Genomic DNA, 21122 nt, shown 5'->3' with positions numbered 1-21122 from the left:
GCTTCTGTTTTGTCTTTCAAGCATCCTCCTGGCATTTCTTGCTACCAGGGACCACAAATACGGAGTCAGAGAGGTATTTTGGTAAGGCTCAGAAAGCCCATTTGACTTCCTAATCACAGGCCAACAAATTTTACCCAGTAATTCTTGCATGAGTGGATATTCTGGATGTGCTGTAGGCAGTTTTTTAGAAGGACATCCAGCTCACATTTTCTCCATCATTTCCTGAGGCTCCTCAGTGATTTTCACATATCTGATGCCCCAGAATATCAGCAGGGGCTTTGGAAAATTATCAGAGAGTGCTTTCAAAGCTAGATTCTCGAAGCGTGATTATAGGTTCCAAAAACAGTGACGCAGACAGCAAGCAAGGGGAGCAGATCCACCCATATTATTTGAAAGTCTAGCAATAGAAATATTCTTGCAGACTTTCTTCGTTAAAGAACAAGAGATATAATTTAGAATGTAGCACTGCCAGGAAGGCAAATGACTAAAAACTAATTGTTTTTCCCATTACAGAGAACACCCATGATTGTACCAGTGTCAGTCTCTCTCAGAAAACATTCTAGACAAACATTCTTTATTATGTGCAATAATAATAATAATAATGATACATTTTGTCTGTGCAATGACATCCATCCTGATGAACCAAAGTGCTTTCAGATTTTGGTGATGTGTTCCTATCAATGACTGACCTAGACCCTGGATATCTGGACAACAAATTGAAACCTTAGCTTGAAAAGAATTGAGAAAATATCCCTAACTTTGCTGACTTTTACTCAAAACCTTGTCAAGACTTACTTGTTTGTCTTCTTTCGTCAAATATTTCCCCTGGGAACATAAATACTTAAAATCATTTAATATCCAAATCACCTAGGATTGGAGAAGAGACAGTTTGTTCAGTACCACCTTGGTTCAGCTTTTAGTTTTAGTACAGTATGATTATTTTAATTACTACTGTCAGTGGTTATTCACAGCTTTGTTATTATGATATACAATGATCATTGTTATTAATTTGGCAATGAATATTGCCCTTATTCAACTTAGTGTTTTAATTCTTGTTTCTGCAGTGTGAATGTTAAAATTAAAATTTTAATAAAACTAATGGCAACATGAAATATAATGATAATAATAATGATGTTCTATGGAGGAACATAGTTCATTACAGAATCCTAATACAGTCTCTTTCAATAAGAGTTCCTAGCAATCCAAGAAGTAAGCATGCCCTCAACTTATGATAAAGAAATAACCAGATTTGGGCAGTAATATAATATGTTTTCAAATACCAGTGACAAACTCCCCTTAACTTCAACAATGCAACACTGTTCTTTAATAATATAAATTATCAATTATATTTGGAAAAGGAACTAAAATTAAATTTATGAGCAAGGTGGTATGTACTTTCAGTAGGTGAACAAAGCAAGTCAATTTTTTTTACCTCATCTACTTGGCTTTGTAAACACTAGATGTTGAGTCCAAGGTGGTCATAACAGCTCCTTCTATTTGTCATGAAAACACCCCCTCCTAAGAAAGATCTTTGTCAGCTGTAGCATCTCTGAAGGTTTCTTTCTCTCCTGATATGCTAATGACAGAGCCTAAGTACACACACACCTCAAATCTGCAGAAGTTACAGAAAACAACTTGAAAGGCTTGTCCTGAGTGATTATGTGCTTTCAAGGGGATTTAGTGTGTCCATATAATTCTCATTTTTTATCTCATTTTTGGTTTTCTAGTTAGAGGGAAATGAATACAAAAAGTTATGCATTACTTGTGCACCTGAGGAGACTGAAATAGTTTATTGGATTGAGGCAATGGAATGAAGGGTTTTCAGCTAAAGCCAATAAAGTTACAGAGGAAGAGACCTCTAGGAGTGATTGGCTTCTGAAATATTCATCTCCTATACCACCTTGTTCTTTTTTTGTTTTCTATTACTAGCACTAGTGGGCCACTGCTCTAGCCCATATCTGAGAGTAGGAAGGACCAGAAAATCTGGAAATCTAACAGTTCAAGGAATGAGAACATTTCAGATGTTGCAACAGTTGATCTGAGAAGGTGTGTTGAAGGCAAAGACCCCTCTAAAATAGATATTCTAGCTGCACACTGATAGACGAACAAGGTGGAACTGGACAGAAATTGTTAAGAGAGAACTCTCTCAGGTGTCTTGATCCACAGAGTTTCATCCCTCTGTGTCAAGATACCAACCTGCTGTTTTCATTTGATGCTGCAATCCACTTTCCAAATTAATTTGGTTAATAATTATACCTCATTTTTCTAGCTATACCTGACTTTGGAGTTTTGAAGTAAAGTGCAATTTAAAGCTATCCTACTAGAAGCACCAGAAACATGAACTGACACATACCAGCACTCAGACGCCTATTTCTCTTATTCCACATGCTTAAGTTTAAGGGTTTGTAAGGTCACAATAGAAATCACTTTTACCCAGTTAGTTTGGAAGTCTGTACTTGAAATGGAGGCTGAATTTTGCCCTAGGTGTCATTTCAGCCTCAGCCCTCCTGCAGTACATTAGAGGAAAGTAGGCAAGAAGAAAGACACATGCTGCAAAATGGAAAAAGGAGAAGGAATAACTTTTTTCAGTCTTCAAAATTCCCAAAATATGAAAGGCTTAGCCAAGAAATGTAGTTGGTTTATACCTATAATTGCTGGGTTTAAGAAAAAAATTGATAAAAAAAGTTAAAAGATAAAATAATTTAATTAGATAATCTCTAGGGTTTTTTTTTTGCTAACACCTCTGGATTCTAAATTTTGGTTAAATGGTTATTGTTTCAGCTTGAGCCTAGAATTTAAAGTGTTGAATTTACGCTAGTTAAATGTAGTAAAGCCTCCAAAACATCCCTGACAAGGTTTTGAATGGAATTAATAAGCGCATGTGCAAATTACATCTTATTATTCAGCAGATGAATTTTTGGAAAGTTGAATTTTCAGTTATCAAGTTTATCCATCTTTCTGCCAAGACTATTTCTGAGGGAGCTATAGAGCTGCTATTCTCCAGGGATTAAAACTTTTCTGATGAAAGAGACATCCCCTCTAAACTCAAGCAACATGAGAATGTCATGATCTCAGGTTATCATGATGCAGAGATGAATCTGAGATTTCAAAAGAGAATATTATTAGGAAAACCTCTTTATATGGTTGTATATAACTTCAAGGAATAAACCAATTCTGTCTAAAATTCACAAATCAATTTGGGAATAAAATATGAACTAAAAGAAAGAAAAAACAAATGAGAAACATTCTACATGTTGGTTTGAAGGCATGGCATTTCATCACTTGCTACAGGAAGGACTCTTCTACTTTGTCAGTCAACAGACTACCCTTCTGTGGCAGTTAGTTTAAAACTTGGTACCTAAAGTTTTGAGAACTCCAGGTTAATTTGGGGGCTCCCAGACACAGTTACCCTATGGAAAGTCCTGACAAATTGAAAAGCTATCCTAAACTGGCAGTGAAAAACAATCACAGTGCCCTACACTTAATTTGGTTTCCTCTTATGTTTGTGTGTTATGAATTCTAAAGGAGAAATTGAATAGAGTGAGCTACAGAAATTTTATGCAATTATCTTTAAAGAACATAAATGACTAGACAAGCTTAACCATGGATTATCTAAAAAGAGAGGAGATGAACCAAGACTTTGGATTATTGTCTAAGAATCAAATAGCTCAAGTTAAAACGTTTGCAGATACACTGAGTTCTGTGGGTGGCAGGTTCCTTGGATTTCTTTGATCATTATCTTTAATTAGTGAAGTTTAAAATCCAGATGATTTGACTTTCACTAAAGTTATGACTAGAATAGAAATTCCACCTTTGAATGGGCACCAAGAGTATGAAGTGACTATAACTGAAAAATTATTTTTTCTTCTCATAACCATGCTCTTTGCTCTTAGTTTGGGAACACTATTTATGTTCACAGTCAACAAAACACAAATAGATGTAGCTAAAGTCTGCTGAAGTGAGCTGTTCCCAAGAAAAAATGTTCTATTTGAATTATATGATTTCAGAAACTGGTATCCTACATATTGATAGAGCTAAGACGTTAACTTTAAATGTTCTCCAGAAGCAGGAAATAATCCAGATCAGCTTTACTCTGAATCATCTCATAAACATGCAGTAACATAGAGAATTTAAAAAAAAATAAGTCCTCAACAAAATCAATTAGTTCAGAAGGACATAGAACTGCTTGTCACTGTGCAAAATAAAAAAAAAAACCCAAACAAACACTATTTATTTAGCAAATATGGTGAGGATAAAAGGCTACAGCTTAAGGGAGGACATTAAGAGAGTAGATTCCTACATTTGATTCAGGAATTCTGCACAACGTAAGTTAATTTGATAAAATAATCTTAGCATCTCCTCTGAAAGAGGATTCAAATGCATATCCATTTTGTCTAGATGCATTTTTATGCTTCTAACTTACATGGTTAGAAAAATGCAATCATCCAAGTTCCTTTTAAAAAGAGATATTTGAGGGAAACTTTATTGTGCAGTATGGTGTTCTAAAGTTCTTTTTCTTTCAGTCTCTGTTAAAAAAGCTTAGATGACTTATTTCGATTAGACGTCACCAGACAGATCTCGTTCAGATTTGACTAAACAAAGTCATCAGTCTACAGCATTAAACGCAGATGGAGGGCAGAGTAACAGTGTGTCTCTGTTAAACACTTAAATTAAAAGTCTGAACTTCATGTTGGTTGAAAAAGCCAGCTTGGAGAACAATGTAGAAACAGATACCCCCTAGCTGGTAAAAATGCCCATCAGAAATGCAGTGCAGGTTCCAGCACATAGATCATTCCCACATATTCATCTGTTTATACATATGTAGATTCTTAGATGTGAAGGTCATGAGGATGGGATATAATCTTAGCAAGCTGCATTTATAAGACTATTCCTCCTCCCAGAAAGTGAGTATTTTTACTGGTAAGAAATGCACATTTAGTTTCTCTACTAAATTTATAATTTCTATCTGTATTTAGGCAAAACAATGTACTTTGTGGTGTTGTAGTGAGTGTAGAAAAGTGAGTGTGTGGAAAGACAAAGTATGGAAAGATCCTGTGTGTCGTCATAAGAGAGGGCCAGGTAGTTTTGCATGTGGCAAGAAAGTCTGTGGTGAGTTTATGGGTAAAACCTGAGGGGGTAAGTCGATTGTGTATGACATGCACAAACCCCACTTTTTATCTGTATTAGTCTGTGAGCACAAGAGAGTGGGATGCACATGCACTCTGCAGGAAAAGGAAGAAACAGCTCATGTGATAGAAGGATACATGTATACATGCGTGCACAGGCACACACTTTGCCCTAGGCAAGTTCAGATCTTAGCTGGAAACTTGAAAAATTGACTTTAGTGGGATTTGAAAGAGATCTCAGATGAACTGAATTTGTCTGCTTTCTTTTCCCACTAGTGCAGCCAAAATGGATTCTCAGTCTAATAAGGTTTGACAAGACCTGGCACTGGAGGCAGGTGCCAAGGAATCCAACTAGTCAAAAGTGTTAGAGGCACCATGGGCACTAGAGAATAGAGGTGTTGCCATGGGAACAAAAGGAAGATGCTCCATGGTGGCTGGTTAGGAGGTTTGTTTAAGAGGGAGCCAAGCAGCTGCAGCCTTGCTATCGCCCTATGCTTGAGCAACGGTAGGTAAATTCCATCCTCCTCCACTCCTGCCAGGAAGTGGAATTCAATTCTTCTTCCTTATGTGAACAATGTTGAGATTGCTGACATCGCTGCAGACTTCCAAATGGTTTGTGCTGCAAAAGAGGATGGTTTGGTACTCAATGCTGCAAATGCCTGATCTGCATTGGGTGACTGAGGGTGTGGAAGATATTTTTTTAAGAATTAGAGGACATAATTTTTGGTTACAAAGCTATGAATCTCCCTTTCTCTACTTACTTTCCCTCTCTCTGCTGCAAACTCTTCCCTCGCTCCCTAAAAAATATGCAGAACCTTCCAAGGAGCCAGAGAAAGAAAAGCTTATTATAAAATCAAGGTCTGCTTCAAGGGGAATTTATAAAAATATTGTCCCTTCCAGAAGACACATATAAGGGCTTTTTATTGTTACTTTCTGTTTTTTTTTTTTACATCCTCAAATCTGTAAAGATAGAAATAGTGTGTGAGGAGAGGAAAAGGGAACTTCTCTGGCTCCAAACTAAAATACCATCTGAGCAGCTGCAGTACTGTAATTATAATAATTTGCATTTCAGTGATGTCTAGAATCCTCTGATAATACCACAACTCCATGGTGCTAGGTGCAGGACGTAATGCAGCTGGAGACAATGGGTGGTCAGCAGTGTTTGAAGATTTAAAAAAAAGAAAAATAAAAGAAATAAAAAAAAGAAAAAAAAAGAAAAAAAGCATAAAGCTAAAAGTCAAATCTGAAAAAAAAACAATTTTTATATCACATAAGAAAAAGAATGGGGAGGATTAATCAGGAAGTGATTCCAATTATTTATTAAACAGCACTTAAGAATAATGTAACAACATTAAATAAACAACAGCCTCTGGATATAACCTCTCATTCAAGTTGTCTGTTTGTCAGCAGCAAGATTCTCAGGTTAATCACCACAGTAGAAACATACACTTCCATACCTCAATCCCCTTGTGGATGTGTGTTTCTATCTGCCTGTCTAGATTCTGATAAATGCTGCCTCAGAACCAACCACGGACAGAGACAAGATAACTTTTGTTCAAATCAGTGCAAATATTCGTAATTAAATGGTTGCAGCTTCTGTTTATGAAGCCCTACTCAGTACATCATGTTGCTGCCTTCACTTAAACAGATGTTTGTAATCAGTTACAATACCTAGAAAGTCATGGGTTCAGTAACAAGCAAACAAAAAAAAAACCCATGATGCTGAAGTATCTATATATTTTAAACTCAAAACTGAAGGATTGCTTTGAAAGGGATGCATTCACTCATAAATGAAAAACGTTTACCTCTTTATACAGTTTATCTGCTGGACTTGTTTAAGAATGTTTCTGGTTTTTTTTAACCAGTTTTAGGTCCTAAGTGATTTCTAAGTCCTGCTGCTCTTTAAGTCTGCTTTTAAGGGACTTAGCAAACTTGGTCTCTCATGGGCTTCAATTGTCTGACCATTGAATTAATATTATCTTTTGGATTAATGTTATCTTTTGGATTAATATTATCCTTAGGGATGACATTTACAATGGTGTCTAAGGCAGGCAAGTGTCAAAGATCTCTTAAATGTCAGATTTTTTTTCTTATAGACTAAATGATAAACTGTAAATTAAGCTCTATTATTGTAGGAGCCAAACCTGCATATGTTGGCCAGATCAAGTTGCTGCTGTAATGTCAGTACATGCAAGACAGATTAAACATAACCATGTGTGGTGTGAAGAAGGTGAAAAATCAATGATTTTCATAGGTTTTTTTCTAACTTATCGCATCTTAAATTAAAGTTGAATTATATTTTTTACGATAAAGAAAGGGATGGGGTTTTTTGTTACATAACATGCTGTCTATAAATGTTAAAGTGGTTTCAAAAGTGGAAGAAATTGTTAAAGAATCATACTTTCTCAAGGTAACATTAAGAAAGATATCATCTCTCCCAAAACAAATCCCTTAGTCTCAAAGTTTTAGAGGCCAGAAGAGTACTGGGGTCAAGTGCCATTTGACAGACACATTTTTTTACCAAACATCTACTCTTGACTGTGCTGGAGACAGATTAACAGGATGGTTTGGCTTGGTAGATCTTAATATATATATATATATATATATATATATATATATATATATTTTTTTTTTTTTTTTTTTTTTATGATGCATGGTTATGCATCAATTCTGAGACTAAACAGAGTTACTGCAATTATGCAAGGAAGCGATAGGTGACTGCAGATTCATATTTAGGAGTTTATAAATAGTCAGAATTTTCAGAAGATTCAGAATTTTTTTAAGATTGTTTCTTCCACCAGAAATGTAGAAATAATCCAATCCCTTTCTTGAAAAGAGTCCAAGTCACTTTTTTTCATCTTGCAGACACCTAAGTGCAATCCATTTGCTGACCTAGAATTGGGTCATTTTAAATCCTTGACATTCTCTCCATAAACATGAGACATCTTTCCTACACCAAGAAATCTCTACAGTTCCTCTCTTATATATCTGAGTGAACTTGTTTAATTAAATTCAATGTTGGCAAAATAAATAAAACTTCCCCAGGATCAAAACTTGTAAAGCAGCATTAAAAATCTAGCTCCATGCAAGTAATTTCCTAAATGAGTTTGGAGAGAAGAAGTGGAAGAAGCGATTAGAATTAGGTTTAAAATGAAACACTAGTTGGATGTCGGTAGAGTATTTACCACTTCATCTCCATCCTAATGTGGTGACTCAATGTCTGGGTTGCACTGTTTGCTGTTAAATAATGAATATGTCTGTATCTATGATAACATGGAAAGGTTCTGATTTCTGTTTGTTTGGGATTTTTTTTTTCTGGTTTTGGAAGTCTGATTCATTAAAATTTTATATCTCCTTTATGTAGTCAGGATTCCATAAATAACAAAGAATTCACATCTTAAAAAAACCACAACCAAACAACAAGAACAACAACAAAACACAACCAAAACAAAATAAACAAACAGAAAACCAAACAAGCAAACAAACAACAAAAAAAAACCACACAAAAAAAGCCCCGAAAGAAAACCAAACCCACAAACCAAACCCAAAACCAAACCAACAACCATACCAAACCAAAGCAAAAAAAAAAAAAAAAAAAAATCAAAAAAAAATATACCCAAAGCAAAAGAAATCAATCAAAACCCCTCCTCTGATATACTGGAATAGCAACTTAAATCCACTTTTGTTCCAAAACAAATTCCACCTCTTTATACTCCATACTCAACATTTTCTTCCCATTTGTCACAAAGGCTCAGTGCAGGATGCATGTAAGCTCTGAAATTCAGTAAAGGATGCCTCTTAGTCACCTGACTGAAGAGAAAATTAAAGGGCTGTAAACACAGCATTCACAGGAATAAAACACAGCTAACACTGCCTAGGAGTAATGGCTTGTCAGTAACCTCCAACTCATAGAAAAGAGGGTAAGGGAGATGTCTAGGAATTTTAAATAAGTTCATGGTCAAAGAGAGAGATAATTGCATAGTAAGCTACTTGTCCATTGAAATAAGTGAAATTTACATTTGTATGAATAAATATTCTTTTTATCCAATCTATTGAGGTGAGGGTGGTGAGGCACTCACCCATAGGCTTTCCAGAGAAGCTGTGGATGTTTGATCACTGGAAATGTCCAAGGCTAGGCTGGATGGGGCTTGGAGCAATATGGGATAGTGGAAGATGTCCCTGACTATGGCAGGGGATTGAAAAAAGAAGTCTTTAACAGCTCTTCAAATCCAATCCTTCTGAAATTCTACAATTCCATTTGTTTCATAGAAGTATATAAATAGTTAACTCACTTCAAATATATTTTCTAAATCCCACCTCCAATTTGTTGGTTTTTTTACTTTTTTAATGAACCTATAATTTTTTATCTGTAAACCAATATTGATAATCCCTATTTACACAGCTAGATGAATTTATGAATATATAAACTCAGACTACAAAACTGTGTAGGTAGTTACAATATTTGTCATTATTTCATCTCTCCTGGATCTTCTACAACTTCACACATGGCTACACTGGACATCCTCTCAGATACTATTTCATCAGCATCTTATGGCCTGAAAAATAAGGGAATTTTTATTATTTTAAGAAGCTGAGGTATGAAAAGATGAAAGATAACTGATGAAGGGTACACAAAGTTCAGGAAGACCTGGAAATGGAATTCTCATTGTTAATGCCCACTTTTGTTCTTTCATCCCCCAAAAGATTCTTCATTAGATCACAGAATAATATAGCCTAAAGACATTTCAAGAGGTTGGATGGGCTGACTTTATGGCCCAGGCATATGCCAAATCTAGTCTAAACTATTCAGGAATTCTTTACAAGTTGGAGCCCCCACCCCTAACTAACCTCACCGTTGGGAAAGCTTCTTATCTCGAAGCTGGTATCTCCCCTGCAGCAATTTAAATGAGCAACTTCTTGTTCTGCCTGTCATCACGGGAAGGGATTATTTCCAACTTCTGTAGGACTTGACAGTGTTATCGCACCCCAAAGACAGATTTCTAAGCTCTCCAATAATTTCTTCTTCCAAAATCTCTACAGATGGTGGATCTATTTCTTGAAGTATGTTACTGAAAACAAGGTGAAAGATTGAGCTAAACTGCAAACTTTTGTGTTACAGAGAGAAAATCACCTACCTTTCTGATATTATCTTGACATATTGCATTATGAGCAGGTGTGGAAATTGTAAGATTCATGTATTCATTTTTTCACATCATTGGCACAAACTTCTAATATAGTCCTTGATTTTTTTATAGCTTAATTTTTCATGTTTCATGTAATTTCTTGCCAAAGTAATAACTACAAATTTGGTGTATTTTGCAATAGAAAACTCAACAACTGATTTAACTTTTAATATCAAATTAATATTAAAAAAATGTAGATGGAAAATATGGAAATCTACTTAACTTTTCCTTTCTTTTTCTTTTTTTTATCCTACTAGCAAGTGTATTTCACTGCAAATATTATTGCAAATCTAAAGCATAAAAGATCTTCTTTATAATAGACAAACTGCTTAAAACCAGCTTTCATTTTTTTATATTTACAGTACTTTGCCTTTCCATAAATGTATGTTCTAGGTGAAAAAGTTATCACTTCCAAAATTATATTGAAAAATTGTGATTAAAATATTTTTTTAAAGATGGGGATTTCTGAGAACAAACATGACAAACACTTTTGTTTTTGGTTGTTGTTTTTTTAAATTCTACTTGACCTTGTTTATTTCTGGTCTTAAAAGGAGAAAAAAAAGAACAACCAACAAATACAAGTTTTTTATGATGTTCATTTTTATGGGCTTCAACAAAACCCTGGCAGCAAAGTGTGTATTCAAGAAACTTCTTTGCTGTTGTTCAGGGTCACAGCAGATCAATTAATCTGAAATTAAATCCCAGTCATCCATTCACAGCAGCACTGTAAAATGTACACAGCATTTCTTAGCTTTGTCCGTCAGTCACCATTGCATTGCAGAGCTGGTCAGTCGAGCCCAGGGAGGGGCTTTGCAGAGGGAGCCGCACTATGAGGACAAATCTGGGTTATTCTGGGAGCTACACTCCACATTTCCTTCTTGTTTTCAGCATTTTCCACGCAGAACAGTTGGAGAGGTCCAGAGAAAGCTCACACTTAGGGAAGGGTCCCAGGTGTGTGGCTGTCAGAGGAGGGCAGGAAAGAGGGAGAGAGTGGGATATTTTCCTCCAATCAGTCTGACATAGATCCTTCTATTGACATGGATTTTGGCTTGGATGCATCCTAGGCAAGGCAACCCAAGAGATCCCAAAGTTAGAAGTCCAGCCACAGCAGGCTCCCTCCATAACAGATGAAAAGAAATAGATGACTCCCAAGTTTGGGCTGTCTCATGCAGGGACTGCAAAGCATTTATGTCTTTCCAGTGACAGTGGGAAAAACTAAAATGATTGTATATATTGCAGATACTTTTTGTTATATCAGTGGAGTGTAATCTGGGTCTTAAAATACCACTTACTCAGACAGTAAAATGTTGATGAACTAATCAAATCTCCAGGAGAAACTAGAAGCATATTTTATACAAAAAATGCAGAGTTTTGAGCTGCTGTTTCTATTTTATTTTGTTTTGTTTTTTTGTTTGTCTGTATGTTGCATTTCTCTCACAGATATGAAAAATATTTTGCTGTTGCCTTACAGTTTTCATAGAAGATTGGACAACTTGCTTAACAGTTTTTTATGTCAAATTAGATGAAAAGCTATAGAATTTACATGACCATCTTCTTCAGCCTACTGGTCTTGAGTTGCCTATCCTAGCACTTCTTAGGAAAAAAAAATGAAAGTCAAAGGAGCTCCCTGCATCCACCCTACTCTCTTAAACACCCAAAACAATTAAAACCAAGTTTTTAGTTTTCAATATAGACTTTCAAAAATCTAATTGGTCTCCTCAGGCCTTTGTTGGCCAAGCACATGACAAAATCAGAACTTGCCAATAAATGTTTTACTTTTTTAGTTTTATGCTCAGGATCATGCAGTCCCAGTATTCTTTAGGCTTTTGAACATTGCTGAAAAACAGTAACAAACTACTGAAAAAAACTGTCATAAAACTTTTCTTCAGAATTCCAGGGAGGAAAAAAATCAACTGAAAAAAATCCCAGAGAAAAGATATTTTTTATTTGTCTTATCAAACATTTTATACTTTTATAAAATTTGGAGAATATTCATTGTGGTTTTTCACTTGTTCATTCTTTTAATTGCAAAGATCAAAAAAAGCTCACTGAAAATTATGTTTTAAGAGATTTTTGGGTTCTATATAAAAATCAGTAATGAAAAAATACTTCTTCCTATTGCAAATCTGGCTCTAAATAAAGAAGAAATACTGTCAAATTCTGTGTCTTGAACCTTTTTCAAACTTTATTGGATGCTCTGTAAGTATATTCTAGAGGAAATATTTCAGGATTTTCTCCTTTACCCTGATGTATTGGTAAATTATAGATTTACATGCTCAAAATCATAGCCTGAAAAGTCATTCCCCATCAGTAAATTCAAGAAATGAGAACCAGAAAGCTGGGAAGGTTACTTTGCTACTGTGAAACACCCTCACATGCAGCAGAATATTCCAAATAATTGATTTCTTTGTGAAGATCCGTGTCTCTGTGCAAACCACACTGTTCCTGTAGCAGAATGATGTCCTAACGATGGCTCAGTGCAGACTGAACAGAAAAAGAAAGGTGAAGGGAAGATCTAAAGGTGGGAGGGGGAGGCTTTATCATTTGTTTCACATACCCTAGGCTCAATTAACACATCTTGAGGATTCTTATGACACTGCCAACAAAAATTAATGCAGAAGTTACGTGTTTTACCTTTTATCTCAATTGTGTTGCATGAGTCTGGCAAAGTTGAAAAGCTGCTAATTTAGTAGTCAGCAGTGTCAAATAAAATTTCTAAACTGTATGTCTATAAAAGAACATCTTTGCAATAAGGCATAGCAAATATGCTTGCAAAACAGTTCAGTCAGCAAACCTGTTTTAGGTTTTGAAATATTTGGCAATGACATTTATTAGAACAAAACTATAATATATCAGTGATATAAAGAGCTGTCTTTTCATCACTGGTGCTTTATTATAGGTACTAATTTTGTGCAAAATCCTTTAGAATCTTTGCAAAACACCTGCTGAACTTAAAGAAATATGGTTACTGCTTGTGCTGAGACAGATGTAGCTTAATCACATAATACTGAATTTGACTTTTCAGTGCCTCACAATAAATGAACTGAACATACCAGTGCAGCAGATTTAAATCTTGTTCCAATTTGAATATCACGTTTGCTGACTGGAGGGCCTAAGCTGCAGCCAGCTTCCCCAGGTGTCCAACATTACACACAATACTTCTGTTTAAGCCACTGTATCTGTAGTTTAATTAAAAAAAAAGCAAACAAAACAAAAAAAAAAAAAAAAAAAAGAAACCCAAAAAAAATACCTCAGAGAGTGTACTTAAAACATGCTTAAAATCTTTGTAGATTATTTTTGTTTCTTCCTTCCCTATTTCAATCTAGCCAGTATTAAGCTTTCCTCTAACTGTATTGTTTTCTTTAGGCACTGTCAGCTTGGTTTTTTGGTTTTTCGGGGTTTTTTTTATATTTGAAGGCTCCATGTTTGAAAGGAATTTTGCTCTGGAGGCAGCCATTATGAACATCATGACCTAAAATGGAATAAGACAGGCTGTTTTCTTACTGTGTAATCAGCTGCACATGATTAGTTTTATATATTCACTGATTTTTGGTGGTAGAATAAGTAAATTTCTATGAATTTCAGTCACCATGTAGTGCCCAGGTTGAGATTCAAACTTATTTAGTCTTTTCCCTGTTTTATTTATGTATAAAGGAGAATATGTGCACATATGTTTTTGAGCGCAACAGTTTTACGTGTTGTGACTGTATATGCTTGTAAAAGAATGTGTGATAATCCAACTATACAGTCATATATATATTAATAGAATGGTTTGAGTTGGAAGAGACCTTAAAAGTCACTTAGTTCTGACCCCCAAAGCCTGCACAAAACAGAGAGAAGTACACAACCCAGCACGGAGCACAAAATTTAAAATGCACAGATACCCATAAACACATTTATAGAATATGTATGTTACATTTTACAGTGCATATATTTTTTTTCTCCCTCTATTGAATCTTATTTACACTGTAATGTTAAATAATAGTACTTTAATTTTACTTCTTCAGATAAGCTGTGTGCTTCATAAAAAGGCATAAAACAATGAAAGCTCATGAATATTTATATCAATGGCTACATAGCATTATAGTCATAATCTCTGGAACTGGTTCTCACCGGTTCAGAATTAATTATCAAGTTCAATTTTAATTGCATTCTTCTAAATTATAACCAAAAAAAGAAAGGAAAAAACACCCATAATGAATTAGCTCAAGTGCTCTGCTGGGCCTGGTATCTGAGACTGCTTTCTGTAACCCCATTCTTTATGTGTCATGATGAGCCAAAGACATGTGATTCAGAGGCTCCTCTTGAAACCAACTTGCTTAAATGTTAATGTCTCTCCCACTTTAAAGATAAAATAAAAATTCTATTTCTATTTCCTTCAGCAGACATGTTGAACTGAATATTCCTTAAAATAGCCTCTTTTTTTCTCTTTAGCTAGTTTTGATATATGATTGCATGCTACATTACATACTAAATATATTTCAGTAGTGTTGGCTGAAAAAAATATGGGAGAAAAGTAACTTTCTGGAGAGAAGAGCTCTCACCATTTAAGCTCTGTCCATCAGTAGTTTTCTGCATTAAACTCCAAAGGATCTCTGATTGTATTTAAACCTAGTTCTTAATGAAGCAGAGAGGAAAATGTCTATCAAATCCTTTGACATAAAAGACAAAACATACAGAATTACAAGATTTTAAGGAGTTCATAGATGGAGTGGGAATCTGGAATGTGGTTCCTCCCTGGTCCTGGTCACTCCCCCAAAGAATACTCTATCTGATAAACCTGGTAGTCATGTGGTCTCAGCACCCCCTTTTCTTTCCCTCTTCCCATCCACACACAGCCACAGCAGGGGTCACTGACTACCCCATCCTCAAACAAGACTTCCAAGAAGCTTAGAGCAATGCCACACACTTAATAGGATGAATTTCATCCCTGCACTTTATCTCCTCATCTTCCTCCTGTATAGGGAAGGCTTATAGAGTCCTTCTTCTTTTAATTCATCAGCCCCAGTGTGCACACATGTAAAAAATAGTAAAAATCAAATGCTTTTTTAGTTCACTCTGGTTCAGTCATCCAAAGATCCTATGGCCTGTTTCCCAGCTGTGTAATCACAGAAAGTTTGCTACTCTCATCATTCCTTGCAGATGAAGGTCCTGACAGCACCTCAAGCTATTACCCTGTTCAGGCCAAGTGTGAAATGGAAGATTCAAGATTCATACTCCCTGTGTATAATTGCTGATCTGTATCCAAAAGTCTTGCAAATGATCTGAGCTTGAGTCCACCTTTCAAGGAAAAGAAAAGGAGAAAGAAAAGAAAGAAAAAGAAAGAGAGAGAGAAAGAGAAAGAGAGAAAGAGACAGAAAGAGAGAGAAAGAGAAAGAGACAGAAAGAGAAAGAGAAAAGAGAGTGAGAGTGAAAGAGAGTGAAAGAGAGAAAGAGACAGAGAAAGAAAGAGAGAAAGAGAGAGAGAGAGAAAGAAAAAGAGAAAGAAAGACAGAAAGAAAGAGAGAAAGAGAAGGACCAAGTTAGTATCAAATGAAAGCAGGGAAGATTCTGAATCTTTCCTCTCAAGTGCATATTTATTTTCTAATGTCAAATCTTACTCAAGAGGAGTCACATTCCCTCCTGCCTTAACACAGGGAAATTATATCATTTAAGAATTAGCAACTGTTTTTGGAGATAAATCTGGAGTTTTGTTCTTAGGATATTCACGAGACATTTCACTCACTCGGCTGCTCACTAGGCAAACAGTGTAACCAGGTGCCTAGCTCTAAGCATATGAATAACACATTAATTTAATCAGGATTCCTCTGGCTTATGGGGTACCTGTTCAACCCCTGCATAGAAAAGGATCTAAATTATAAACAGTGGAAAAAGAACTAGTCAATTTTAATTTTAAAATAATTTAAAGGAAGCTGAACATGAGATTGTGTATTAAAATTCAGACCCGTATAAAGAAGGTCAAGTATCTGCTTGTACTACCTTCTACTACTACCTAGCTACTACTACCCAAGAAAACCACTAATGCTGAAAGCAGCATCACCTCTGAATTTGTTAGAGAGAAGGAAGGCAAAAAGTAAATAAAAAAAATAACAGAGTTGTAGGTAAATTCCATTTAATCAGAAAAAGAACCTGGAGTAAAGCTCTAACCTACCTACCTAAATGTCTCTATTAAGTACCATGAGAGATAGCCAAAAGACCTGTTACCCTGGAATTAGTCTGGCAAAACAGAGTTAAAAAAAGCATCAATATCTACTTGGTACTGCAACCTAATGATCTGAAGAAAAAGGGTTCTTATTCCTACCAAAAAAGCACAGCAATTCTTGTTTCAAACTACCTTCTAATAAAGTCACTTTCCCTCACTAGAATAATATCTATTTGCCCCTCAATTTTAGATTGCTCAGGCGACTTATTTTTGTTGGATTTGCTGGTTGTTTTTATGATGTAAGGTTCCCTTCAGGGAAAGATAGAGATATTCTTTATATTCATGCAGAAGCACTTGTTGCACTTATAGCTTAGCAGGACTTTTTCTAACTGACTGAAATTCCCAGGCACTACCACAGCAAAAAGAACAGCCACAAATGTGGAAAGACAGGAAAAGAAAGTATTAAAAAAGACTAAAAGAAAAGCCCAGACTAAAACTATACATGAAGTTGGATACAGGTAAGTTGAGTCCCAGGAAGAATCAATAAAGGCAATCATGTACAATCAACACTTATGTGGATTTAAGTCACGTGGCTCTAAAGCTTAAAATAGAGATGCATTACAGCAGATGGTAGCTTGTGGAGAAAAAAAAAAAAATAGGTGCAAGAAATGCTGTCCTTTGAGGACATTTCATAGAGGTGTTATTGGCAGGGAGAATATAATTTTTTTTTTCTATCGCCCAGAAAAAAGAGAGGTAAGTTTTTGAGAAAATCATAGCCCAAGACAGTTGTAGGGGGTTGTATGAGCAAGGAATTTCAGAGATGTTTAAGTACATTTATATGCAGTATGGCTGAATGAGGGGGGGAAAAAAGGGTGTTGAAGACCTTCTGTCAAGCAGTTCTCCTTCCTTTCTTATTCTTCCTTTTTTTCTGCCTTCCTTTCACAGTCAATTTGCTGCAAGTTGGATCTTGAAAAGAACACTTTGACATCTAGCAGTGTGGCTAACCTGTTAGGGAGCTTTTCAATATTTATATATTGTAACCCCTGATAAGATTGTCTTTTTCCAAATAAAGTCCTGCGTCCCTCCTTGGGGAGCTTTTAGAACATTTTTGTTCTTATATATGTTGTTATATTTAAAATCTGCGTTCATCTTTAAATTTTGGTTTCTGTACAGTAATAATTCTCTTCTTTCTTTCTTTCTTTCTTTCTTTCTTTCTTTCTTTCTTTCTTTCTTTCTTTCTTTCTTTCTTTCTTTCTTTCTTTCTTTCTTTCTTTCTTTCTTTCTTTCTTTCTTTCTTTCTTTCTTTCTTTCTTTCTTTCTTTCTTCCTTCCTTCCTTCCTTCCTTCCTTCCTTCCTTCCTTCCTTCCTTCCTTCCTTCCTTCCTTCCTTCCTTCCTTCCTTCCTTCCTTCCTTCCTTCCTTCCTTCCTTCCTTCCTTCCTTCCTTCCTTCCTTCCTTCCTTCCTTCCTTCCTTCCTTCCTTCCTTCCTTCCTTCCTTCCTTCCTTCCTTCCTTCCTTCCTTCCTTCCTTCCGCCACTTCCTTCCTTCCGCCACTTCCTTCCTTCCGCCACTTCCTTCCTTCCGCCACTTCCTTCCTTCCGCCACTTCCTTCCTTCCTTCCTTCCTTCCTTCCTTCCTTCCTTCCTTCCGCCACTTCCTTCCTTCCGCCACTTCCTTCCTTCCTTCCTTCCTTCCTTCCTTCCTTCCTTCCTTCCTTCCTTCCTTCCTTCCTTCCTTCCTTCCTTCCTTCCTTCCTTCCTTCCTTCCTTCCTTCCTTCCTTCCTTCCTTCCTTCCTTCCTTCCTTCCTTCCTTCCTTCCTTCCTTCCTTCCTTCCTTCCTTCCTTCCTTCCTTCCTTCCTTCCTTCCTTCCGCCACTTCCTTCCGCCACTTCCTTCCTTCCTTCCGCCACTTCCTTCCTTCCTTCCGCCACTTCCTTCCTTCCTTCCTTCCTTCCTTCCTTCCTTCCTTCCTTCCTTCCGCCACTTCCTTCCTTCCTTCCGCCACTTCCTTCCTTCCTTCCGCCACTTCCTTCCTTCCTTCCGCCACTTCCTTCCTTCCTTCCTTCCTTCCTTCCTTCCTTCCTTCCTTCCTTCCTTCCTTCCTTCCTTCCTTCCTTCCTTCCTTCCTTCCTTCCTTCCTTCCTTCCTTCCTTCCTTCCTTCCTTCCTTCCTTCCTTCCTTCCTTCCTTCCTTCCTTCCTTCCTTCCTTCCTTCCTTCCTTCCTTCCTTCCTTCCTTCCTTCCTTCCTTCCTTCCTTCCTTCCTTCCTTCCTTCCTTCCTTCCTTCCTTCCTTCCTTCCTTCCTTCCTTCCGCCACTTCCTTCCTTCCTTCCGCCACTTCCTTCCTTCCTTCCGCCACTTCCTTCCGCCACTTCCTTCCTTCCGCCACTTCCTTCCTTCCGCCACTTCCTTCCTTCCTTCCGCCACTTCCTTCCTTCCTTCCGCCACTTCCTTCCTTCCTTCCGCCACTTCCTTCCTTCCGCCACTTCCTTCCTTCCTTCCGCCACTTCCTTCCTTCCTTCCGCCACTTCCTTCCTTCCTTCCTTCCGCCACTTCCTTCCTTCCTTCCTTCCTTCCTTCCTTCCTTCCTTCCTTCCTTCCTTCCTTCCTTCCTTCCTTCCTTCCTTCCTTCCTTCCTTCCTTCCTTCCTTCCTTCCTTCCTTCCTTCCTTCCTTCCTTCCTTCCTTCCTTCCTTCCTTCCTTCCTTCCTTCCTTCCTTCCTTCCTTCCTTCCTTCCGCCACTTCCTTCCTTCCGCCACTTCCTTCCTTCCTTCCTTCCTTCCTTCCTTCCTTCCTTCCTTCCTTCCTTCCTTCCTTCCTTCCTTCCTTCCTTCCTTCCTTCCTTCCTTCCTTCCTTCCTTCCTTCCTTCCTTCCTTCCTTCCTTCCTTCCTTCCTTCCTTCCTTCCTTCCTTCCTTCCTTCCTTCCTTCCTTCCTTCCTTCCTTCCTTCCTTCCTTCCTTCCTTCCTTCCTTCCTTCCTTTCTCTCTCTCTCTCTCTCTCTCTCTCTCTCTCCCTCCCTCCCTGCCTTCCTCCTTGCCTTCCTTTCCTTCCTTTCTTTCTCCTTTTCTTAATTTTTGATGTTTCATCCCCTCCATGGAGTTACATCTGCCTGTTGTTCTCTTGCATTTTTAATTAGAAGAAAATAACCACATAGCTCCATTATGGTGGGGGGAGTGGGTGTGACTAGCACCCACCTCCTCTTGGAGATAATGAGGGAACAAATAAATGGCCCTCTGCTAGGAAGCAGCTGAAACAATGGGAGCCACCACAGGTCACACACGAAATAAATCAGAGATGTGGACCATGTGGGTGGAAAAGTTCATAGTGGTCTGAATCAGAATACAGCAGTGGTGGGGAAGGAGGAAGGGTGAATTTGTCTGCAGCTGTTCAGAAAAGGGGTGGGAATAAAAGGTTGAAAGGGCAGAAGCAGAAATAGAAGTAAAAGAAAAGGGGAAGTCAGCAAGAAAAGGCTTGGAAACGTGGGTAAGAAAAAGAAAGGGAAATAGAGCCAGAAAAGAAGGAGAAATATAATCATGCCCCAGTAAAAGAGGAACTATCGAAGTTTTTTTCTGTGTCTCCAGTCTTTCTGTGTTTTGAAGTCAAGCTTGTGCATACGTTCAGGTCAAATCACAGAGAAAAAATAATATCTTATTCCCTATGCTCTTTGGAGTTAAGCAAGGTTTAGACCATCTCTGTTACTTTCCATATCTGTCCTTATGAATTTTTTGAGTGAGAGAAATTATAATCTTCATATCTTTTCAGAGGATGGGTATATCGGCCTCTAGCTAGAGTGTAGTTCAGTATTTTGCAGAGTCCTATTCTGTGTGAACAGGTTGGTCTCTCATCCCTGAGATGAGAGGAAGAGAAACCAAGCATCTGAATTCACAAAGCAAAATTCTCATCCTGGGTAGGTCTCTCTGAGCTTGACTGTTAACAATGGACAAAGATTTAACACAAAATTCTTTTCAAAAATGCAGAGGTTTTATTTATTAGAGATGTACAATTGAAGAGGACCTTCTTGGCCACTAAGGTCAATTCCTTAGTTTCCTTTGTTGTTCCCTTAATCAAATTGATAAAAATAAATCCTCATGACCTACTAAACAGATTTGTCTGGGCTTGTTAGCTGCCCTGGTCTGGTTGTGACAGAATTTCCCTGCTTTGATGGTTTGGAACTGTTCAGTCTTGGATCTTGCTAGTTTTTCAAGTTTTATCAATAAACCAAATGGAAGCATTGCTTCTTTTATTCTCCCCATGAATTTTCCAGAGATGAACAGAAACAGAAACTTTTCCTTTTGAGCCTGAATGTAATTTTGCTATTTTATGTATATTCCATTTCATTTTTCTGTCCTTAGATCAGATAACTTCTTTTTCCTTCTTTGTTATGTTAAATGAGAAATTACTCAATTTTGTCACTGGGAAAGTAACAGTCCTAGTGTTAATTTCTGACAACCAGCTGGCATTTTGTTTTGGCTGATATGCACTATATTTCTTTGGCTACACTGAAATTCAAGATACATTAGAAACTAAGGAAACAAAAAAGAAAATAAAAAAAGTCACATGGAACAAAACAAAATAAAAAATTTCCAGCAAATTATAAAGGAGAGTTCTAATATTACATGGCATCAGTGACAATATTTGAAAATTATTTGTAGTCACTCAAGACATTTCCCCT

This window comes from Cyanistes caeruleus, chromosome Z (assembly GCF_971803275.1).
Source record: "Cyanistes caeruleus chromosome Z, bCyaCae1.hap1.1, whole genome shotgun sequence".
In the NCBI taxonomy this organism is placed as follows: Eukaryota; Metazoa; Chordata; class Aves; order Passeriformes; family Paridae; genus Cyanistes; species Cyanistes caeruleus.
Note: the sequence above shows the minus strand (reverse complement) of the source record.